At 40.6% G+C, this 20,340-nt stretch overlaps 2 protein-coding genes across 4 annotated transcripts in view; both read left to right on the top strand.

The window, feature by feature from the left end:
- The window catches only part of ROR2 (receptor tyrosine kinase like orphan receptor 2), a 236,959-nt gene that overhangs the window by 152,718 nt on the left and 63,901 nt on the right, over window positions 1-20,340 (top strand). The window lies entirely within an intron of this gene.
- The window catches only part of AUH (AU RNA binding methylglutaconyl-CoA hydratase), a 510,281-nt gene that overhangs the window by 25,354 nt on the left and 464,587 nt on the right, over window positions 1-20,340 (top strand). The window lies entirely within an intron of this gene.

A 20,340-nucleotide genomic window follows, 5' to 3' on the forward strand; every position in this document is an offset into this window, starting at 1 on the left:
AACTGCTTGTGATTAACATGAGTTGCAGTCATGTAACTGGATAATGAGTTATAGGTGTTCCCTGCCTGACTTAGAGAAAATGTCGCAATTCAGCTCAAACTGCCAACGCTTTTGAAAACCCACCCACAAGTGCGTGTGCCTGCATGTGCCCACATGCTGATTTAGGAAACTGTGCCCTTTGCATTCAGGCAAGCTCAGCAGAAGTACATCAGTGTATTGTTGAGAATGAGCTTGTTGGCTAGAATCTGTGGAACTGTGACCAGATTTTAGTTTTGGTTGCATGCTGTCCACCCACTGAAAGCTGCAAGTGTTTCCAGCTGGGTATACTCCCACCATTCAGTTACTTGCTTTAGTGTTTTATTTTGAGGAAAGAATGAAGCTCAGTAAATTTTGTCTTTTTGTAGCGTAAAAAAGTTTTTTATTATAGCTCTACCAATTAAAATAAATATATTAAGAGTAACTGGCAGCAGCTCTGTTTTAGGTTGCTGAGCTATGAATCATTCCTGTAGCTTTTAAGGGAGGCTTGAGAAGGAGGAGAAACAGGAATTTCTCATGTGGAGATTGTTTATCCTTTCTCAGTTTTAATCAGAGAGCTCAGACAGGTTCTTCAGTGGGAGAAGGAAGCACTTGTCCTGCCTAGAACAGTTAAACAGCATGTGAACCTGAGCTCAGTGCTGAAAGTAGGCTGAGCTGTGTTGAGTTTAAAAACTCATCCCCCTATAGCTCCCCAGAAAACACAGAGGTAGTTTGGTTGCTTGAGAAAGTGGTGCAGTGTGGCAGTTTCCGAAGCAGCACTCAAAGACTGGCAAATAGGAAATGCAGCACTGACTATGCCTGAACAGGGAGTGTACCTGCAAGGTCCTTGTTCTTATTTTCTAAAGATAATACCACTAGCCCTGGTGCCCCAATATGTACGTGCAGGACTGTGGGATGTGCACTAAGAATAGTTTTTGTGTGCATTTTTGGATTGGAAAGAAAGCCCATTCAAAAGAGAATGTAATTGCCATCAAAATATAGTAATTTGGGTGCAGTGAACCCAAACATTAGAAGAAGCTGACTGAAAAACCGGTATAAATAATGTTCATGTTTTTTTTTTCTGATTTTGTTAAAATTTTTATTTATGTTTTTAAAAATTGAAGAATTTTGACGAGCTCTACTCCTGAATCCTCCCTACCTGGGAATTCAGATTCCACACACTAAACACACTTTAGTTTTGTTTTTATTTTTTATTTTTTTAAAAACCATCCATGACTGCTTGTGAAAGTTCAGATTGACTGCATGCAGACTGAGAAGTTCTCTGTCCACAACGCAGTTACAGCACAGAATAGTACTGCAAGCTTACCTGCTCATGCACCTCTATCCCAGCCCTGAGTCTCTGTGCTAACACAGCCTTTGGGCTGCACTGAAACGGTCAACAGTGATGCCAGTTAACATCAATTGCAATAGTACTTCAGTTTTTGTGATGAGAATACATATGCTGTAGGAACTAGAACAGTTTGTTTCACCTAGACCACACAAATCCACCAAAATGGTAATGACTTTCAGATGTTGCTTACCTGAATTCTGTTCAGACTGGTGGCATGTTTCACAGAGACTCTATCCCATTTTCCAGAGCCATCCAGTTTCATTCACCTCTGTACAGTTATCCCTAGCAAGGGAGAGAGGTGGCCACCTTTTGTATATGTAGAAACTATAAGCAGTAGTTGTATTTAAAAGCTTCTCTTCGCTAGAAAATTGTCTTGTTAGAACATCACCTTGAGGAGTCATATTAACTAATGCAGTGTTATACACAACTTTGCAATCTACAAATCCAGAAACGTTATGTTTAACCATCACGTCAGCTGGTCATGAGTAAACCTATGGTTGAAGTAAGGTTGATCTGGGATCAGCTGACATGAAGTTTTAAACACAACGGTCACAATCCCATTGTGTTTGTTAACATGACTTTGCAAAGTTGTGTTCTAAAATGACCTAATTTTCTAGTGAAGACAAGCCCAAACATGGTGGTAATAACGCACATCTGCCTGTTTGTCTGCATGGAATTTGTCTAGCATTGCCATGTCAGCTGATTTCAAAGAAAATAATTCTAAGCATCCACTAAACTACTTGAGAATAAATATTGTACTACAGTGCATTAGGAAGTTTTGAGTACGCTGCACCTCTGAAAAATCACGTTTTATTTAGGTGCTTACATTACTTCAATTAATATTTAACTTTAGGCTCACAGGTTTAAAAATTTTAGTGCTAATTTGTCTTTATTTCAAATTCTGTATTGGTAAGATAGAGATGGTAAGTGCTTACCCATGAATATTTTACCATTTTTAAAAAAGCTTTTCGTTTCTTGAGTACTGTATAATACTTTGCACTTGCTATTTGTAGGAGAGTAGATTGGCTAGCACTCAAGCCACCCCTTCTTTTCAGACTGATGTAATTTTTTTTATTTTTGGAAGATAGTTACAAGATGTTGATATTAGGGCAGACAAGCGATTAAAAAAATTAATCATGATTAATCAAGCTGTTAAATAATAGTAAAATACCATTTATTTAAATATTTTTGGATATTTTCTACATGTTCAAATATATTGATTTCAATTACAATACAGAATACAAAGTGTACAGTGCTCACTTTATATTTATTTTTAGTACAAATATTTGCACTGTAAAAAACAAAGGAAATAGTATTTTTCAATTCACCTAATACAAGTATTGTAGTTCAATCTCTTTATCATGAAAGTGCAACTTACAAATGTAGAATCAAGTACAAAAAAAACCTACATTCAAAAATAAAACAATGTAAGATTTTAGCGCCTACAACTCCAATCAGTCCTATTTCCTGTTCAGCCAATTGCTCAGACAAACAAGTTTGTTTACCTTTGCAGAAGATAATGCTGCCTGCTTCTTGTTTACAATGTCACCTTTAAGTGAGAACAGTCGATCGCATGGCACTGCTGTAGCTGGCCTCGCAAGATATTTACATGTCAGATGCGCTAAAGATTCAATGTCCCTTGATGCTTCAACCTCCATTCTAGAGGACATATGTCCGTGCTGATGATGGGTTCTGCTCGACAACGATCCAAAGCAGTGCATGTTCATTTCCATCATCCGAATCAGATGCCACCAGCAGACTTTTTTTTTTTTTTTTTGGTGGTTCAGGTTCTCTAGTATCTGTATCAGAGTGTTGCTCTTTTAAGACTTCTGAAAGCATGCTCCACTCCTCACCCTCTCAGATTTTGGAAGGCATTTCAGATTCTTAAATCTTGGGTCAAGTGCTGTAGCTATCTTTAGAAATCTCACATTGGTATCTTTGCGTTTTGTCAGATTTGCGGTGAAAGTTTTCTTAAAATGAACAACATTTGCTGGGTCATCATCTGCGACTGCTGTAACATGAAATATATGGCAGAATGCAGGTAAAACAGAGTAGGAGACATACAATTCTCCCCCAAGGAGTTCAGTCACAAATATAATTAACACCTTCTTTTTTAATGAGTGTCATCAGCATGGAAGCATGTCCTCTGGAGCAATGGCCAAAGCATGAAGGGGACATATGAATCTCTAGCGCATCTGACATGTAAATATCTTGCGACGCTGGTTACAAAAGTGCCATGCAAATGCCTGTTCTTACTTTCCGGTGACATTGTAAACAAGAATCGGGAAGCATTATTTCCTGCAAATGTAAACAAACTTGTTTGTCTGAGCGATTGGCTGAGCAAGAAGTAGGACTGAGTGGACTTGTAGCCTTTAAAGTTTTACATTGTTTTATTTTTGAGTGCAGTTATGTAACAAAAAAACCCTACATTTGTAAATTGCACTTTCATGATAAAGAGATTGCACTATAGTACTTGTATGAGGTGAATTGAAAAATACTATTTCTTTTATCATTTTTACAGTGCAAATATTTGTAATAAAAATATAAAGTGAGTATTGTATACTTTTTATTCTGTGTTGTAAAATATATTTGAAAATGTAGAAAAACATCCAAAAATACTTAATAAATTTCTATTGTTTAACAGTGCAATTAATCACGATTAATTTTTTTTAGTTAGCTGCAATTAATCGACAGCCCTAGTTGATAGTCTTCCAAAAGTTTAACGTTATTGCAGCATCATAATTTATGGTAATCAACCATCAAAATGTGAAAATGACTTTTAGGATAAAATATTTTTTCTTTGTCAGACTCAACTGTGACCTATATTCTTTTCAGCCTACTTCCTATAACAGAGGGTCTAATGTTATTACTTTGGCCCTAATACAGGAAATTACTTAAGCATGTGCTGAGAGTTAAGCCCATGCTTAAGTGTCTTCCTTGAATAGGGGTGTTTTTCTCATCTGGGGTCTTTAAAGATTTCAGCCCAAGGCTGCACACAGGACTTGTATTTTTGGATTTTAAATGATTTTTTTAGAAACTGAGAAACTGAGAAACTATGAAAATTGTTTTCTCCTAATGGTGGAGTGTTATACTCGTAAATCATGATTATTTTTAGTCTTTTGGTTGAGACTGTTTTATTTTCACAGCCAGAAGCAGTAAAATAATGAATCATGTGATAACGTCATGAATAATTGTCTTGTTAACTTGAGGTTCTTTGAGCTGCAGGTGTGTTTAGTGCTGCTGTTGAGTGCTTTTAAGTTAAGATTTTACAGCTGAGGTGGAGAAGAGCTTTGGAATGTGTCCATGTTTTCCAAAAGGTTTTATTTAGTAGAACACTTAACCAATAATTACTGTCTGTTATGAAAGCTAGCTTGAGTTCCATGTCTTTCCCTTTATAAAAAAAAAAAACAAAAAACCCCACAAAGTTTAAGGGTTTTTACATGTTCCTGAATGTATTGACTTAGCGGTGTGTGTTTTTGCTTCAGAGCTGTTTAACATAGATATGGTTTCTACGTATGACATGGTGTGTATTTGTGATAGCTAGTCAATTTAGGGGTTCATAAGTTGCAAAAATCACATATGACTTTGACGTGTCTTCATGGCTTAAATGACTCAAGTGTTTTATGTCATAAATACCACAGAGTTTTATTATTAACTATCTTGAAACACAGTTTTATTTGGCCCTGGCCATCTCTTTATTAATATTCACAAAGCCTGTTTTCCTTGCCCCTTTTTATTATGAGTACATAGACAATATAGTTTCTCCATTTAGTATAGAAAAATATGGCCTCTATTAGTAGATAAAGTTTATGGACTCTTGATGGGGTCCCCTGCTGTCCTATGCTCTAGCAAGTGTGTTTTCACCTTCATTCATGTCCTTCTCTTTGCTTTTATAGCTTCATTGTTTCTAAACCAAACTCCTTTAAATGTTTCATTGAGGAGTTTCAGAGTAGCAGCCGTGTTAGTATGTATTCGCAAAAAGAAAAGGAGTACTTGTGGCACCTTAAGGACTAACAAATTTATTTGAGCATGAGCTTTCATGAGCTACAGCTCACTTCAATGCATCCGATGAAGTGAGCTGTAGCTCACGAAAGCTTATGCTCAAATAAATTTGTTAGTCCCTAAGGTGCCACAAGTACTCCTTTTCATTGAGGAGTAAGTCCCTGGCAAATCAGGACTTGTTTTACAGTTAGAACTCTGAAAATTATGTTAACTGCTGAACCCTCCCCTATTTTCATGCCTAGATCTTTCTAGCTGTCTTGTCTTAGGTGCTTATATGTCCCCTCCCCCCCATCATATCTGAGCACCTCACAATTTGTATCATATTGTATTATATGTAGCTTCACAATTCCCTATGAGGAAAGGAAATACTACTATTTCTATTTTACAGATGGGGAACAAAGAGGTTAAGGGACAGATTTTGAAGTCAGTGGGAGTTAGGTACCTACACACTTTTGAAAATCCCACAAGGTGCCTATCTGCATCTCTAGGTGCTTAAATACCTGTGAAAATCTGGTAATTTGATCAGGGCCAGTCAGGAAATCTGTGGCAAAGCAGAGAATTGAACTCAGGTCTTCTATTACCTTCTACTTCTCTCTCTCAATCTAACAAAACCAGACAAGTTGGATTATACCCTATCCTTTTTTAAAGATCTTTTTGACTGACAATTTTTATACCATAGTTCAGCTTTTTCAGAAATAATTTGTATTTGAAAATGGGGACTTAAAAATGAAACCATAACTAGTTGCTAGCACAGTGTTGTTGTTATTTCTCAATGAGGTTTTTATTCTGAAGGAGATCGGAATAAATATTTATTCCATGTGTGTCTCAAAGGTTTATGTAGCATTTGACCTTTCACTTTTAAGATGCAACTATGATATGCAGAGGGAAGAATTTTAAGTCATTTTAACAGCTTAACTCACAAAATGTGAGCTGTGTAAATGGAAGGCAAAAGATTGATAGGGAGTTGGAAATGCTGTGTGGTATAGAATATGCATAAATGATATGAGGAGTCTGAATGAATCAGATGATTCGCTGAACTCTGTGTATGAATCTCTGGTATTGTTATTTTAGATGGCTGGACTGGTTCTGCATTTAACGTTGACCTGATGCTACATGTAGGGGCACCTGGAGAATGAGTAAAAAGCAGATATACTACAAATCTTTATTGTAAGGTTTTTCTTTTTGGAAGTGGGGGTAAGGTTTCCTGTGGAGATCAAGATCATTCCAGCTTTATGTAGATTCAGCTTTTTTTTTTAATGCTACACTGAATAAGGTGTTTTATCTCTTTTTGGGGACATGCATTTGATATTGGAGGATCAATTTTCAAACATAGGCAAATTAATATATCGTAATAAGCATATGAGCACAAACATTCAGATTAGTACATGTATGCAAATTCCGTTTTTGAGTGCCTAAGTGCCAACTGAGTCTCTGATTATGCGATTTTGAAGTCCTATTAAGATGCAATCATTTGAAGATTGGGCACCCTCTATACAAAAGTCCATCCTGGAAATCTTGTTTGTAGATAATACAGGAGAGGGTTGTATGAAGGTGATATAGCATGCATTGCTTAAAAACTTATTTTAATTTTATGCAAAAATTTCTGACCAAAAAGTGAATGCATTAGCCACTGTCAAGGTTGATTGGCCCCAAATGTGAGCTAGCCCTCTAGTTCATATATATTTTGTTTCAATGTATTTTTTTCAAGTTTCATGATTCCAAGAGAGATGCTTATAAATAATGAGAACAACTTATATATATCTCTCTGACCCCTAGTAAAATGGCTTATTATTTGATGTGTGTTGTGCCGACTTGAGTTTTAGTTACTTGTAAGGTTGGCATTTCTCTTAGGTTCAACATTCTTGTATCATGTGAATTTGCTGGTTAGCTCTTGTTGAAGTTAGAGCAGATGTAGAAAGGCTGACTCAAATTCTAACATTTTAACAGTGAAAGCTCCTATTGCTGTCAGTTTAGCTTGAGATCATGTTAAAGGATACTTTCCCTGAGGAATCAAAAAAATCAACTTTTACACTGAAATAATTGTTTAGATAACTTCACAGTGTGTTGTGTATGTTCTAAGAACTGTATGTAATGTCTCTGGCACCAAACAACTGAATCAAAAAGTATAGACATTTTCCCTCTTTTGTATTTTTATGTGAAATGACAACTGTCACAGAAAAAGTAGAACTCCTAAATCTTCTGTAACTATAAAAGCAGTGTACTGATCATGTAGTACTAACTGCATCTTTTGTGGACTGTTCACCGCCCTTTACAGGTTTGCCAAGCTCACTTTGCAATTGGTTGCCAGGGCTGAAGATGTTGGAAAAGGAATTTCAATTAAAGGCCCTGATTCAGCAACCTAAATAGCCTGCTTCCCAAATGCAAAGTAATCAGATTGGCAGCTGAATCAAAGCCCACAGTGGGCCCTTTGTTTGGGGAGTTCTAGAGGTTAGTAATTGACAGAAGGTCAACAAAGTTTTATGAAGAAAAGAACAGAATATTAGGGGGTATTAAACTGAAGGTTTTTTTTCTTTTGGGAGTTTTATATTATTGAAATAAAGTTAGAACCTAAGTCAAAGGTTGACATAGTGAGTGGTAAAGGGGGTGTGTTACTATTTTAATTCTAGAAAATTAATTCAGCTCCTGGATTAATATATATTGATAAGTGAAAGGATTGGACAGAACTAAGACCTAAGGTTTGCTCCTCAGCTATAATTTACAAATAATTCTTTTAAAATATAAAAATGGTTAGTGTTTAAGCAGTGGGAGCTTACATGTAATCTGTTTTGGGGTTTTTTTTTTTGTATGGCTGATAAACATGCCGCGTAATATTTTAATAGCGTTACATCCATAAACATTATCAACTCTATTTATTACAACTGATTTGCATATACTGAGATGGTCCCTGAACTAAAGAAATAGTTAAATTCTGAAATGAGTATTTAACTATTATTTTACCAGTTGTGTATGCCCTGTGATTAGACTTTTTGTTCAACTGAGAAATCACGAATTCTGTGTTGGTACATGTGCTAGGACAATCTTGCCTCTGCCTTACAGGATGTTTACTTCTATGCCAGTTCATGAGAAGGAGTCCCAAGAATTTTTATAAAAGGTGGCCTAAACTATCTACCCCCCAAATCCCTATCAAGTTGACCACTTTTCCTCATGTTCTATCACAAAAGAGTACATTCTGAAAGGGATGGAATTGACAGAGGAAGGGATAATACCGTGCTTAGTGTAGAGGGTTGGTTTTTAAATCCAAATTGGGCAAGGACCTTGATTTTTACACTACTGTTTTTCTTTCTGAAATTTGCAAGCATAGCTGCATCCTTGCAAAGTATGTGCAAAAACACAGGCTGTTCTCTTATGTTTCCTTTTATTGAAAAATGAATAGACTTTTTAAAAAATAAAATCTTCATAACTAGCTTATGGCATACAAGCTCTTACGAACTAAGAGATTTCTTATCTATGCAAACAACAAATATAGCACACACAATGAACTAACAAAACCGCTAGAACCTAGTGATGAGACTTACTGCTCTTTCAGATTTTATCAGTATACTTTAATTGCTTAGTACCAAAAGGTTAGGAGTTCAGTTCACAGACCTGTCTCTGTAGTCTTACTCTTTATGACCAATGTATAATTCAACCAATCCAAAGAAAGAGCAGTACTATCCGATGCTGCTGTCTTTCAGATAAAGCATTAAAGATGAAATTACGTCAATCTCTTTCTTCTATTTATGGTTTCTTAAGGATCTGTTCTGTTGGCCTGAGCGATTAATAGCTCCTTTTTCTGTCGGTCAGTATTTTCAAAGGGGACTATTGACGCTCTAGTTACTGAGTGCTCCACAGTAGCCATGGTGGTTTGTCTGACTTCAGTTAACTACATATTTACATACCAGCATGCTACTCAGCTAACATTTTAGCAATGTGAGTTGATACTATCGCAGCTAGGCTTCAGATCATGCGCATTTCTCTCCAAGTCAATTATTTAATAATAGCTGTTTGCATACAGTTAATGTGATGGCAGTTCATCCTCCACCTATTCTTTCATACCTGTAATCCTGGTTGCTCACTTGCGTATCCATTCTTTGCTAGTTGACGTACTTAAGTTTTGATGCGGACACAGCGGCAAAATGAGGACAGTCACATTCATGGAATAAACAGCAGGTCACAACTTTTAATTCATTTTAACACAGTAGAGGGGAACTACCTGTCCATCACCCATACTGTTTTATACCAAGTATTTAATAGATTACAGTGAGGGGGTTACATGCTCCTTACCATATAACCCGTAATTCAGGATTGGCTCTCCTCAGCCTACCTACCAGGATTCAACTCGCTCTGAGTTCTGCCATCCTCCTCCCTGCGAGGGGGACAGAGAATGCAGGAGGTGCTGGCGGGGGACCATGGCCCACAAGGGCCACAAGGTCTTACTTTATCCTATGAGCCCCAGGCCCAGCATCTGTCAGGTCCATTCCTAGGTCAGTATGGGTAGAGCAGGGCTGCTGGAATGGAGCTGAAAGAGGCTCCACATGGCCCCTGTACTAGGTTAAATCCTGGGAGCTGGGGCATGCTGGCCAATCAGCATCCTTCTCCCCCCAGTTGGCCAGTGGGAGATCAAGACTCCCGTAGGGGAGGGGAGAGCTATCTGGTACCCACATTGAGTATCTTCCTTCCTTGCTGGACGGGACTTTTCCCTCTTCAGTGCCAGCCCTGTCAAGTGCTCCACCCATTGAAGTGAATGGGTGGCATTTTTTGGTAAGGTTGAACAGCACTGCTGGAACTGTATACTACATGAAGTCTGGTGTTTTTGTCACATCTGAAATTAACGTAATAATATGCAATTAGGTCTTATCTACCAAAAGTTATCTACTTGTAAAGACACTGTAGCACAAACATAAAAGTCATGCATCTGAAAAGATCCAGTAGGTCTGCTCCTCTATCGCTACCAATTAAAGTATTGGGTAACATGGCAGCCAACCAGTTCTCCCCCCAGTTGTAATGGCAGGAATATCTAAACCATGGCCTTAAATGCATAATATTTTAAATTCTTTATACAATATGAGGAACAGCTTGAGCCTTTAAGTTTTAAAACCTTTTATTCTCCAGACTCCCAACCAAATTAATGTTTAGGAACACAGATACGATATACCATTATTACTGTTACTTTTATTTTTATTTGTAATTATTATTCATATGCTTAGTAATAAATATACTGTTCACTCTGCAAGAAATCAGTGAAGACCGTAGCCGCCTCAAGGAATTTACAGTCTAGAATGGTCAAACAGGATGCCCTGGAAGGAAATAAACTGGAGGTTTTTTGTTCAGTCCATGTGTGCATGATGGTGTGAAAAATGCATGGGAAGAAAGGAAAAAATGGGAGAGTAGCCGCCAGGAAGGGGCAAATTGGGAAATCAGATTTGGAATCTTGACACAGCGGAGTGGAGAAGAGATGCAATGACAGACAAGGTCTCAGATGTAGGCTGGAGAAGAGATGTGTGAGGTCTCAAAGGACTAGCAGCAGTGTAGACTTCATGCAGAGATCACAAGGAACGTGGCTCCCTCTGCCATAGCAATCCAGGGAGTGAATGGGTGGGGGATACATCAAGGATCATTTTCTGTTTTAGCTCAGCACTGTGGATCCAGTTCTAGCAGAGGAGAATGTATTAAGAAGTCAGGAATGTAAAATTATGAAAAATTGAGAGAAGCAGTCAACAGGAATGGAGAAGTGGGTGCATGAACCCTTCCTCTGAGCGGCTCTTGGCACTTTTGAATCTGTGGTTCTCTCATATTGTTTAATTTAAAGGGAAAAAGCTTTCCATGTGCAAAATGACTCATTGGCAGGTCTGATTCAGAGGCATGTACAATGTAAAATCTTTGGAATATTTCATGTTGAATACAGCTCTGTGTTGCTTTATCTGTTAGTTCAGAAATGTCAGGGTTAGAATTAGGGCGGTCAATTAACACATTCTTAATAGTAAAATACCAATTTAAATTTATTATAAATATTTTGGGATGTTTTTCTACATTTTCAAATATATTGATTTCAATTACAACAGAATACAAAGTGTACTGTGCTCACTTTATTTTTATTACAAATATTTGCACTGTAAGAAACAAAAGAAATAATATTTTTCATCTCACCTCATGTGAGTACTGTAGTGAAATCTCTTTATCGTGAAAGAGCAACTTTAAAAATGTAGAATTATTTTTTTACATAACTGCACTCAAAAACAAAACAATGTAAAACTTTAGCGCCTACAAGTCCACTCAGTCCTCCTTGTTCAGCCAGTAGCTAAGGGTATGTCTATACTACCCACCGGATCAGCGGGCAGCGATTGATCCAGCGGGGGTCAATTTATCGTGTCTAGTGTAGACTCGATAAATCGACTGCCAAGTGCTCTCCCGTCGACTCCTGTACTCTACCTTAGCGAGAGGCACAGGCGGAGTTGACGGGGGAGCGTCAGCAGTCGACTCAATGCAGTGAAGACACCGCAGTGAGTAGAATTAAGTATGTCAACTTCATGTAGCTGAAGTTGCGTATCTTAGATCGATTTCTGCCCCTCCTACCCCCAGTGTAGACCAGGCCTAAGACAAACAAATTTGTTTACATTTACAAGAGATAATGCTGCCCATTTCTTATTTACGTCACCTGAAAGTGAGAACAGGCGTTTGCATGGAACTGTTATAGCTGGCCTTGCAAGGTATTTACATACCAGATATGTTAAACATTCATATGCCTCTTCGTGCTTTGACTTCTAGGCTCTAAAGTTTTATATTGTTTTGTCTTTTGCGTGCAGTTGTGTTAAAAATAATTCTACATTTGTAAGTTGCACTTTCATGATAGACATTGCACTGCAGTGCTTGTATGAAGTGAACTGAAAAATACTATTTATTTTGTTTTTTACAGTGTAAATATTTGTAATAAAGAATAATAATTTCTCCCTCTCGTCCTTTACCCTGTCCTCCCTTCCCCTGTGAGGCACTGTACACTTCGTATTCTCTAAAAGAAAAGGAGTACTTGTGGCACCTTAGAGACTAAGGATATATCTACAGGACAAAATTATTTAGAAATTATTCTATTCGAATTTTCGGAAGCTATTTGATACATTCGGTCTTCTGTGTCTCCACTAAAGCGCATGAATTCAGCAGATCGCATCCGCAGTACCAAGGCTAGCATCGAATGTCGGAGTGGTGCACTGTGGGTAGCTATCCGACAATTCCCGCCGCCCATTGGAATTTTGGGTTAAGCTCCCAGTGCATGATGGGGCAAAAACATTCTCGCGGGTGTTTCTGGGTGTGTGTTGTCAGAAAGCTACAGCAGACAATCGTTTTGCACCTTTTTGGCATGCAAACGCCATACTGCTTTCAGCAGACAGTGCACCGCTGCTCTCCTGCTACTATGAATCCACCTCTCCAACTCAACTCTGCTCAGCCATCGTGAACCAAGCAGCACAGCTTCCACCACCAACTCTGCTCTCCTGCTACTGCCATGCTTCCGAGCTTCTCCATGTTGTCTGTCCTGGGCTCCCACCTCCGTGAAAGCCACAGAACACAATCATTTTCAGCCTTTGTTCAGCTACCATGAACCAAACAGCACAGCTTCCGCTGCCACTCTGCTGTCCTACATTTCGCGCCCTTTTTCCAGGATTACCCATGCAGGCACCATAGCCATGGAGCCCGATCAGATCTCTGCTGCAGTTTTGACCATTGTAAATACCTCGCGCATTATCCAGCAGTATGTGCAGTACCTGCAAAACCGAGCGAGGAAGCGACGACAGTGCGATTACTATAGTGATGAGGACATGGACACAGATGGCACGGCATGTGGTGATTGGGAGATCATGGTACTGTTGGGCCAGGTTCATGCTGTGGAACGCCAATTCTGGGCCCGGGAAACAAGCACAGACTGGTGGGACCGCATACTGTTGCAGGTATGGGATGATTCCCAGTGGCTGAGAAAATTTCGTATGCGTAGGGCCACTTCCATGGAACTTTGTGACTTGCTGTCCGCTGCCCTGAAGCGCAAAGACACCAAAATGAGAGCAGCCCTCACAGTTGAGAAGCAAGTGGCCATAGCCCTGTGGAAGCTTGCAACGCCCAACAGCTACCGGTCAGTCGGGAATCAATTTGGAGTGGGGAAATCTACTGTGGGAGCTGCTGTGCTGCAAGTAGCCAATGCAATCATTGACCAGCTGCTATCAAGGGTAGTGAGTTTGGGAAATGTGCAGACCATTGTGGATGGCTTTAATGGGCTGGGGTTCCCTAACTGCAGCGGGGCGATAGACGGAACACGTATCCCTATCTTGGCCCCGGAACACCGGGGTGGCCAGTACATAAACCGCAAGGGGTACTTTTCCATGGTGCTGCAAGCACTGGTGGATCACAAGGGACGTTTCACTGGCATCAACATGGGATGGCCAGGAAAGGTGCATGACACTCGCATCTTCAGGAACTCTGGTCTGTTTGAACAGCTGCAGGAAGGAACTTAGTTCCCAGACCAGAAAATTACTGCTGGGGATGTTGAAATGCCTATAGTTATCCTCGGGGACCCAGCGTACCCCTTAATGCCATGGCTCATGAAGCTGTACACAGGCACCCTGGACAGTAGTAAGGAGCAGTTCAACTATAGGCTGGGCAAGTGCTGAATGGTGGTAGAATGTGCGTTTGGACGTTTGAAAGCGCGCTGGTGCAGTTTACTGACTCGGTTAGATCTCAGCACAACCAATATTCCAATTGTAATTGCTGCTTGTTGTGTGCTCCACAATATCTTTGAGAGTAAGGGGGAGACATTTATGGCGGGGTGTGAGGTTGAGGCAAATCGCCTGGTGGCCAGTTTCGCACAGCCAGACAACAGGGCAATTAGAAGAGTGCAGCAAGGCGCGCTGCACATCAGAGAAGCTTCCATCCTCCCCGTGGCAGGAAAAGGCCTGGGTAGAGACCATCGAATTGTGGAAGTCAACGAATGGCTATGCAGGTGCTGTCGGAGAGAAGGCTTTGGATTCTTTGCCCATGGGATGGTGTTCCAAGAAGGAGGAGTGCTAGGCAGAGACAGGCTCCACCTTACGAAGAGAGGGAAGAGCATCTTTGCAAGCAGGCTGGCTAACCTAGTGAAGAGGGCTTTAAACTAGGTTAATCGGGGGAAGGAGAAGAAAGTCCTGAGGTAAGTGGGGAAGTGGGATACAGGGAGGAAGCACGAGCAGGAGCGTGCGAGAGAGGAGAGGGCTCCTGCCTCATACTGAGAAAGTGGGATGATCAGCGAGTTATCTCAAGTGCTTATAAACAAATGCAAGAAGCCTGGGAAACAAGCAGGGAGAACTGGAAGTCCTAGTACAGTCAAGGAATTATGATGTGATTGGAATAACAGAGACTTGGTGGGATAACTCACATGACTGGAGTACTGTCATGGATGGATATAAACTGTTCAGGAAGGACAGGCAGGGCAGAAAAGGTTGGGGAGTTGCATAGTATGTAAGGGAGCAGTATGACTGCTCAGAGCTCAAGTATGAAACTTCAGGAAAAACCTGAAAATCTCTGGATTAAGTTCAGAAGCATGAGCAACAAGGGTGATGTCGTGGTGGGAGTCTGCTATAGACCACCGGACCAGGGGGATGAGGTGGACGAGGCTTTCTTCTGGCAACTCACGGAAGTTACTAGATTGCAGGCCCTGGTTCTCATGGGAGACTTCAATCACCCTGATATCTGCTGGGAGAGCAATACAGCAGTGCACAGACAATCCAGGAAGTTTTTGGAAAGTGTAGGGGACAATTTCCTGGTGCAAGTGCTGGAGGAACCAACTAGGGGCAGAGCTCTTCTTGACCTGCTGCTCACAAACCGGGAAGAATTAGTAGGGGAAGCAAAAGTGCATGGGAACCTGGGAGGCAGTGACCATGAGATGGTCGAGTTCAGGATCCTGACACAGGGAAGAAAGGAGAGCAGCAGAATACGGACCCTGGACTTCAGAAAAGCTTACTTTGTCTCCCTCAGGGAACTGATGGGCAGGATCCCCTGGGAGAATAACATGAGGGGGAAAAGAGTCCAGGAGAGCTGGCTGTATTTTAAAGAATCCTTATTGAGGTTACAGGAACAAACCATCCCGATGTGTAGAAAGAATGGTAAATGTGGCAGGCGACCAGCTTGGCTTAACAGTGAAATCATTGCTGATCTGAAAGACAAGGCATGCAGGAGTGAAATCAGGAAGGCCAAATCACACCTGGAGTTACAGCTAGCAAGAGATATTAAGAGTAACAAGAAGGGTTTCTTCAGGTATGTTAGCAACAAGAAGAAAGTCAAGGAAAGTGTGGTCCCCTTACTGAATGAGGGAGACAACCTAGTGACAGAGGATGTAGAAAAAGCTAATGTACTCAATGTTTTTTTTGCCTCTGTCTTCACGAACGAGGTCAGCTCCCAGACTCCTGGAAGCAGGCACTGGGCGGCACAGCATAGGGAGGAGGTAACCAGCCCTCTGTGGAGAAAGAAGTGGTTCGGGACTATTTAGAAAAGCTGGATGAGCACAAGTCCATGGGGCTGGATGTGCTGCATCTGAGAGTGCTAAAGGAGTTGGCGGATGTGATTGCAGAGCCATTGGCCATTATCTTTGAAAACTCATGGCGATTGGGGGAAGTCCCGGACGACTGGAAAAAGGCTAATGTAGTGCCCATCTTTAAAAAAGGGAAGAAGGAGGATCCTGGGAACTGCAGGCCAGTCAGCCTCACCTCAGTCCCTGGAAAAATCATGGAACAGGTCCTCAGGGAATCAATTCTGAAGCACTTAGAGGAGAGGAAAGTGATCAGGAACAGTCAGCATGGATTCACCAAGGGCAAGTCATGCCTGACTAATCTAATTGCCTTCTATGACGAGATAACTAGCTCTGTGGATTAGGGGAAAGCAGTGGACATGTTGTTCCTTGACTTTAGCAAAGCTTTTGACACGGTCTCCCACGGTATTCTTGCCAGCAAGTTAAAGTAGTATGGGCTGGATGAATGGCCTGTAAGGTGGATAGAAAGTTGGCGAGATTGTCGGGTTCAACGGGTAGTGATCAATGGCTCCATGTCTAGTTGGCAGCTGGTATCAAGTGGAGTGCCCCAAGGGTCGGTCCTGGGGCCGGTTTTGTTTAATATCTTCATAAATGATCTGGAGGATGGTGTGGATTGCACCCTCAGCAAGTTTGCAGATGACACTAAACTGGGAGGAGAGGTAGATATGCTGGAGGGTAGGGATAGGACACAGAGGGCCCTAGACAAATTAGAGGATTGGGCCAAAGAAATCTGATGAGGTTCAACAAGGACAAGTGCAGAGTCCTGCACTTAGGACGGAAGAATCCCATGCACCGCTACAGACTAGGGACCGAATGGGTAGGCAGCAGTTCTGCGGAAAAGGACCTAGGGGTGACAGTGGACGAGAAGCTGGATATGAGTCAACAGTTGTTGCCAAGAAGGCCAATGACATTTTGGGATGTATAAGTAGGGGCATTGCCAGCAGATCGAGGGACGTGATCGTTCCCCTCTGTTCAGCATTGGTGAGGCCTCATCTGGAGTACTGTGTCCAGTTATGGGCCCCACTCTACAAGAAGGATGTGAAAAAAATTGGAAAACATCCAGCGGAGGGCAACAAAAATGATTAGGGGACTGGAACACATGACTTATGAGGCGAGGCTGAAGGAACTGGGATTGTTTAGTCTGCAGAAGAGAAGAATGAGGGGGGATTTGATAGATGCTTTCAACTACCTGAGAGGTGGTTCCAGAGAGGATGGTTCTAGACTATTCTCAGTGGTAGAAGAGGACAGGACAAGGAGTAATGGTCTCAAGTTGAAGTGGGGGAGGTTTAGGTTGGATATTAGGAAAAACTTTTTCACTAGGAAGGTGGTGAAACACTGGAATGCGTTACCTAGGGAGGTGGTGGAATCTCCTTCCTTAGAAGTTTTTAAGGTCAGGCTTGCCAAAGCCCTGGTTGGGATGATTTAGTTGGGGATTGGTCCTGCTTTGAGCAGGGGATTGGACTAGATGACCTCCTGAGGTCCCTTCCAACCCTGATATTCTATGATTTGAAAGCCAGTTTCATGACTGGCCAGGGTACGGTGTGAAAGTTGTGTTTGTTTCTCTTAAAGTTACCCGCCCCCTATATATATATATATATATATATATATATATATATATATATATATTAAAGCAAATAAAGTCACAGTTGTTTAAAAAACGTTCTTTATAATTTGTTGCACAAAACACTGAGAGAAATCAGAAGCTAGACGGGGGAGGGGGGATATTGGGTTAGGGGGATGGAGGAGGAGGGAAGGACAAGTCCAGAAACCAAATCAAAATTTAGGATATGCCAGCTTTCTGCTGCTTGTGCAATCCTCTGGGGTTGACTCTGTGGGTCATTTGTGAGTCTCTAAGGTGCCACAAGTACTCCTTTTCTTTTTGCGGATACAGACTAACATGGCTGCTACTCTGAAACCTTTGTATTCTCTGTTGTAATTGAAATCAATATATTTGAAAATGTAGAAAAACATTCAAAAATATTTATAATAAATTTAAATTGGCATTCTGTTGTTAGCACTGTGATTAAAACCATGATTAATTGCTACTATTTTTATCTTGTCATTAATTGTGATTATTTTTAATCGCTTGACAGCCCTAATTAAAATTAAGAGTTCATAATAAATATGGTTTAAAAAAGAAAACTTTCAGATTAGAATATTTAAAAGATAAAATGTTTCTTTCATTATAGTGACAGTTGAAAATGGCAGATCTGTTTCGGATTTATAATTTACAGCCCACACAGAGCATTTTTCAATTTAACATTGCTTAGTCATGGAGACTTTGCTGGTGTATACTGTCTGTGGTTTGCAGTTATTTTCTGATAAGGCACATCTGGAGACAAATGTTTTTGCCAGATGTAAACATACCAAGCACAAGGAGGAATTACATAAAACTATTATTAAAGCATTTTAAAATCAGCAGATGCTTTTGTCTCATTCCATTCTAATGTGAGAGTTAAAAAACACCAACTAGGGATGTGGGTGTGGGAAGAGAGAGACCGCTCTGTATAGGCTTCTCATGTTTGTCCCTTTTGAGAATCCCACTTAACTGATAAAGGAATGCAGAAAACACAGGAAGTTGAGCATAGATCAATAACATAAAAAAAATAGTCAAGGAACTTAAATCATTGTATGGGCATTGAACATTCCATAGAGGAGTGTGAGTGTAGGTCATCATGTATCATAACTGCGCCTGTCCAAAATTTTATTTGTAAAACTGTCCTGTTCTTTTGTAATTCCCAGTGTACTCCGATCACTTGAAGTCATCAGTTGAGAGCATAACATTGAGAACAGGCTGGGTTTATGCACATGTGACTCAAAGACCGCCTCTCCAGGATTGTCACACTCTGCGTTCCCCTCCAACTCTTGGTATGAGGCTTTGGCTTCACTGCCAAAAAAAAAAAAGTGTTTTTACAGCAGAATAATTAATATGCATTAACTGTCCCACTGTAACAATCCTAGTGGAGACAAGGCAGTGTAATTTTACCAAAGTAACTAGGTGAAGTGAACCACAGGAAAGAGTATAGGATTATGAAGTACTTTTGCCTGGATCCACAAAGGGACTTGGGCACATTGAAAGACACTGGAATCCTTAAAGCTTGTGTTAGGTGCTCCCGATACAATGTGTGGGGAGAGAGAGGTGCTTGAGAATGGGAGCCATAACAGCCAGCACACTAGCCAATGGGAGATGTCAGTGAGGGGTGTTCCCAAGCCCCACCTCCTCACAGAGTTCAGTGCCCAACATCTGAGCTGCAGGGAGGCACCTATCTCTGCTTGAGCTGGGAACCCCTCTGGTGGAGTTAGTGGCTGAGCTGTTTCTTGCGAGAAGTAGGTTTAGTGAAAGCAGCTCTATAACTGTATGTCTTATAAATCTACCCCCTCCCTGTTGCTGAAAGAATGTTTTAAAACTAAAAAAGTCAAAACCCTGCAACAGTAGTCATAATTTTCCCAAAAACCATAAAAATAAAAATAAAAAACCCTCTGTATGCTGTCCCTACTGCTCTTCAGGAGCAGCCAACTAACAGTTTCCAGTGCTGTGCTGTGATATTGTATACTGGTGCGTAAACAAAAAGTTGAACAAAAAGATATTAATTTCAACACCATTTGGAATATTGGGGTGGGGAGGAAGAGAGTTCAGTGCGCTGGTTTGACCTAGAGTAAATGGTGGATTCTCTGTAAACCTTTAAATCAAGATTTGAGGACTTCAGTAACTAAGCCAGAGGTTATGGGTTTATTTCAGAAGTGGGCAGGTTTGTGGCCTGCAATGTGCGGGAGGTCAGACTAGATGATCATGATGGTCCCTTCTGGCCTTAGTCTGAGTGTGCGCTAATGGTAAAATGATAGAACTGGCTGGGGAAAATACCAGATTTTCAAGCCCCCAGTTCTAAGAGACTTTTACAAATAGCAAATAATGTGTAGTTATAAAACACTCTGATTTGAATTCTTTTGCTGTCTTTCAATGCCTTGGTGGGTGGTTAGATCATCATTCAAAAGGTGGTGTTGGGGCTGGGAAGCACAAGGCATCAGAGATGGGTCTAACCTGTGAAAATAGAATTTAAATTAATGTAATATATTCTCGAAAGTAAATCTTATGCCATGTTTTGCTCAAGAATGTCAACAGAGTTTCACTACTGAGTAATCTGATATGACAAAGGCGGTTTGCAGAAAGTATTTGAATTTTATTTTTTATGTGTGGATAGAACTGTAACACACTTTTTAATGCTGTCACTATGTCAAGCACAATACCTTCAATTTGTTGTGCTGAATAGATCTTATAGTCAATAAGGGCTAATTCCTGATCCCCTTGAAGTCAATGGGAATTTTGTCACAGGCTTCAGTGGGACCAAGTTTTGGCCCCAAGTGAGTTTAAATACCCAATATTTTTATTCTGTTCAAGAAGAGAAAGATCAACTCAGTCTCAACTGGTTTAAAA

Source organism: Caretta caretta, chromosome 5 (genome assembly GCF_965140235.1).
Source record: "Caretta caretta isolate rCarCar2 chromosome 5, rCarCar1.hap1, whole genome shotgun sequence".
Taxonomy (NCBI): domain Eukaryota; kingdom Metazoa; phylum Chordata; order Testudines; family Cheloniidae; genus Caretta; species Caretta caretta.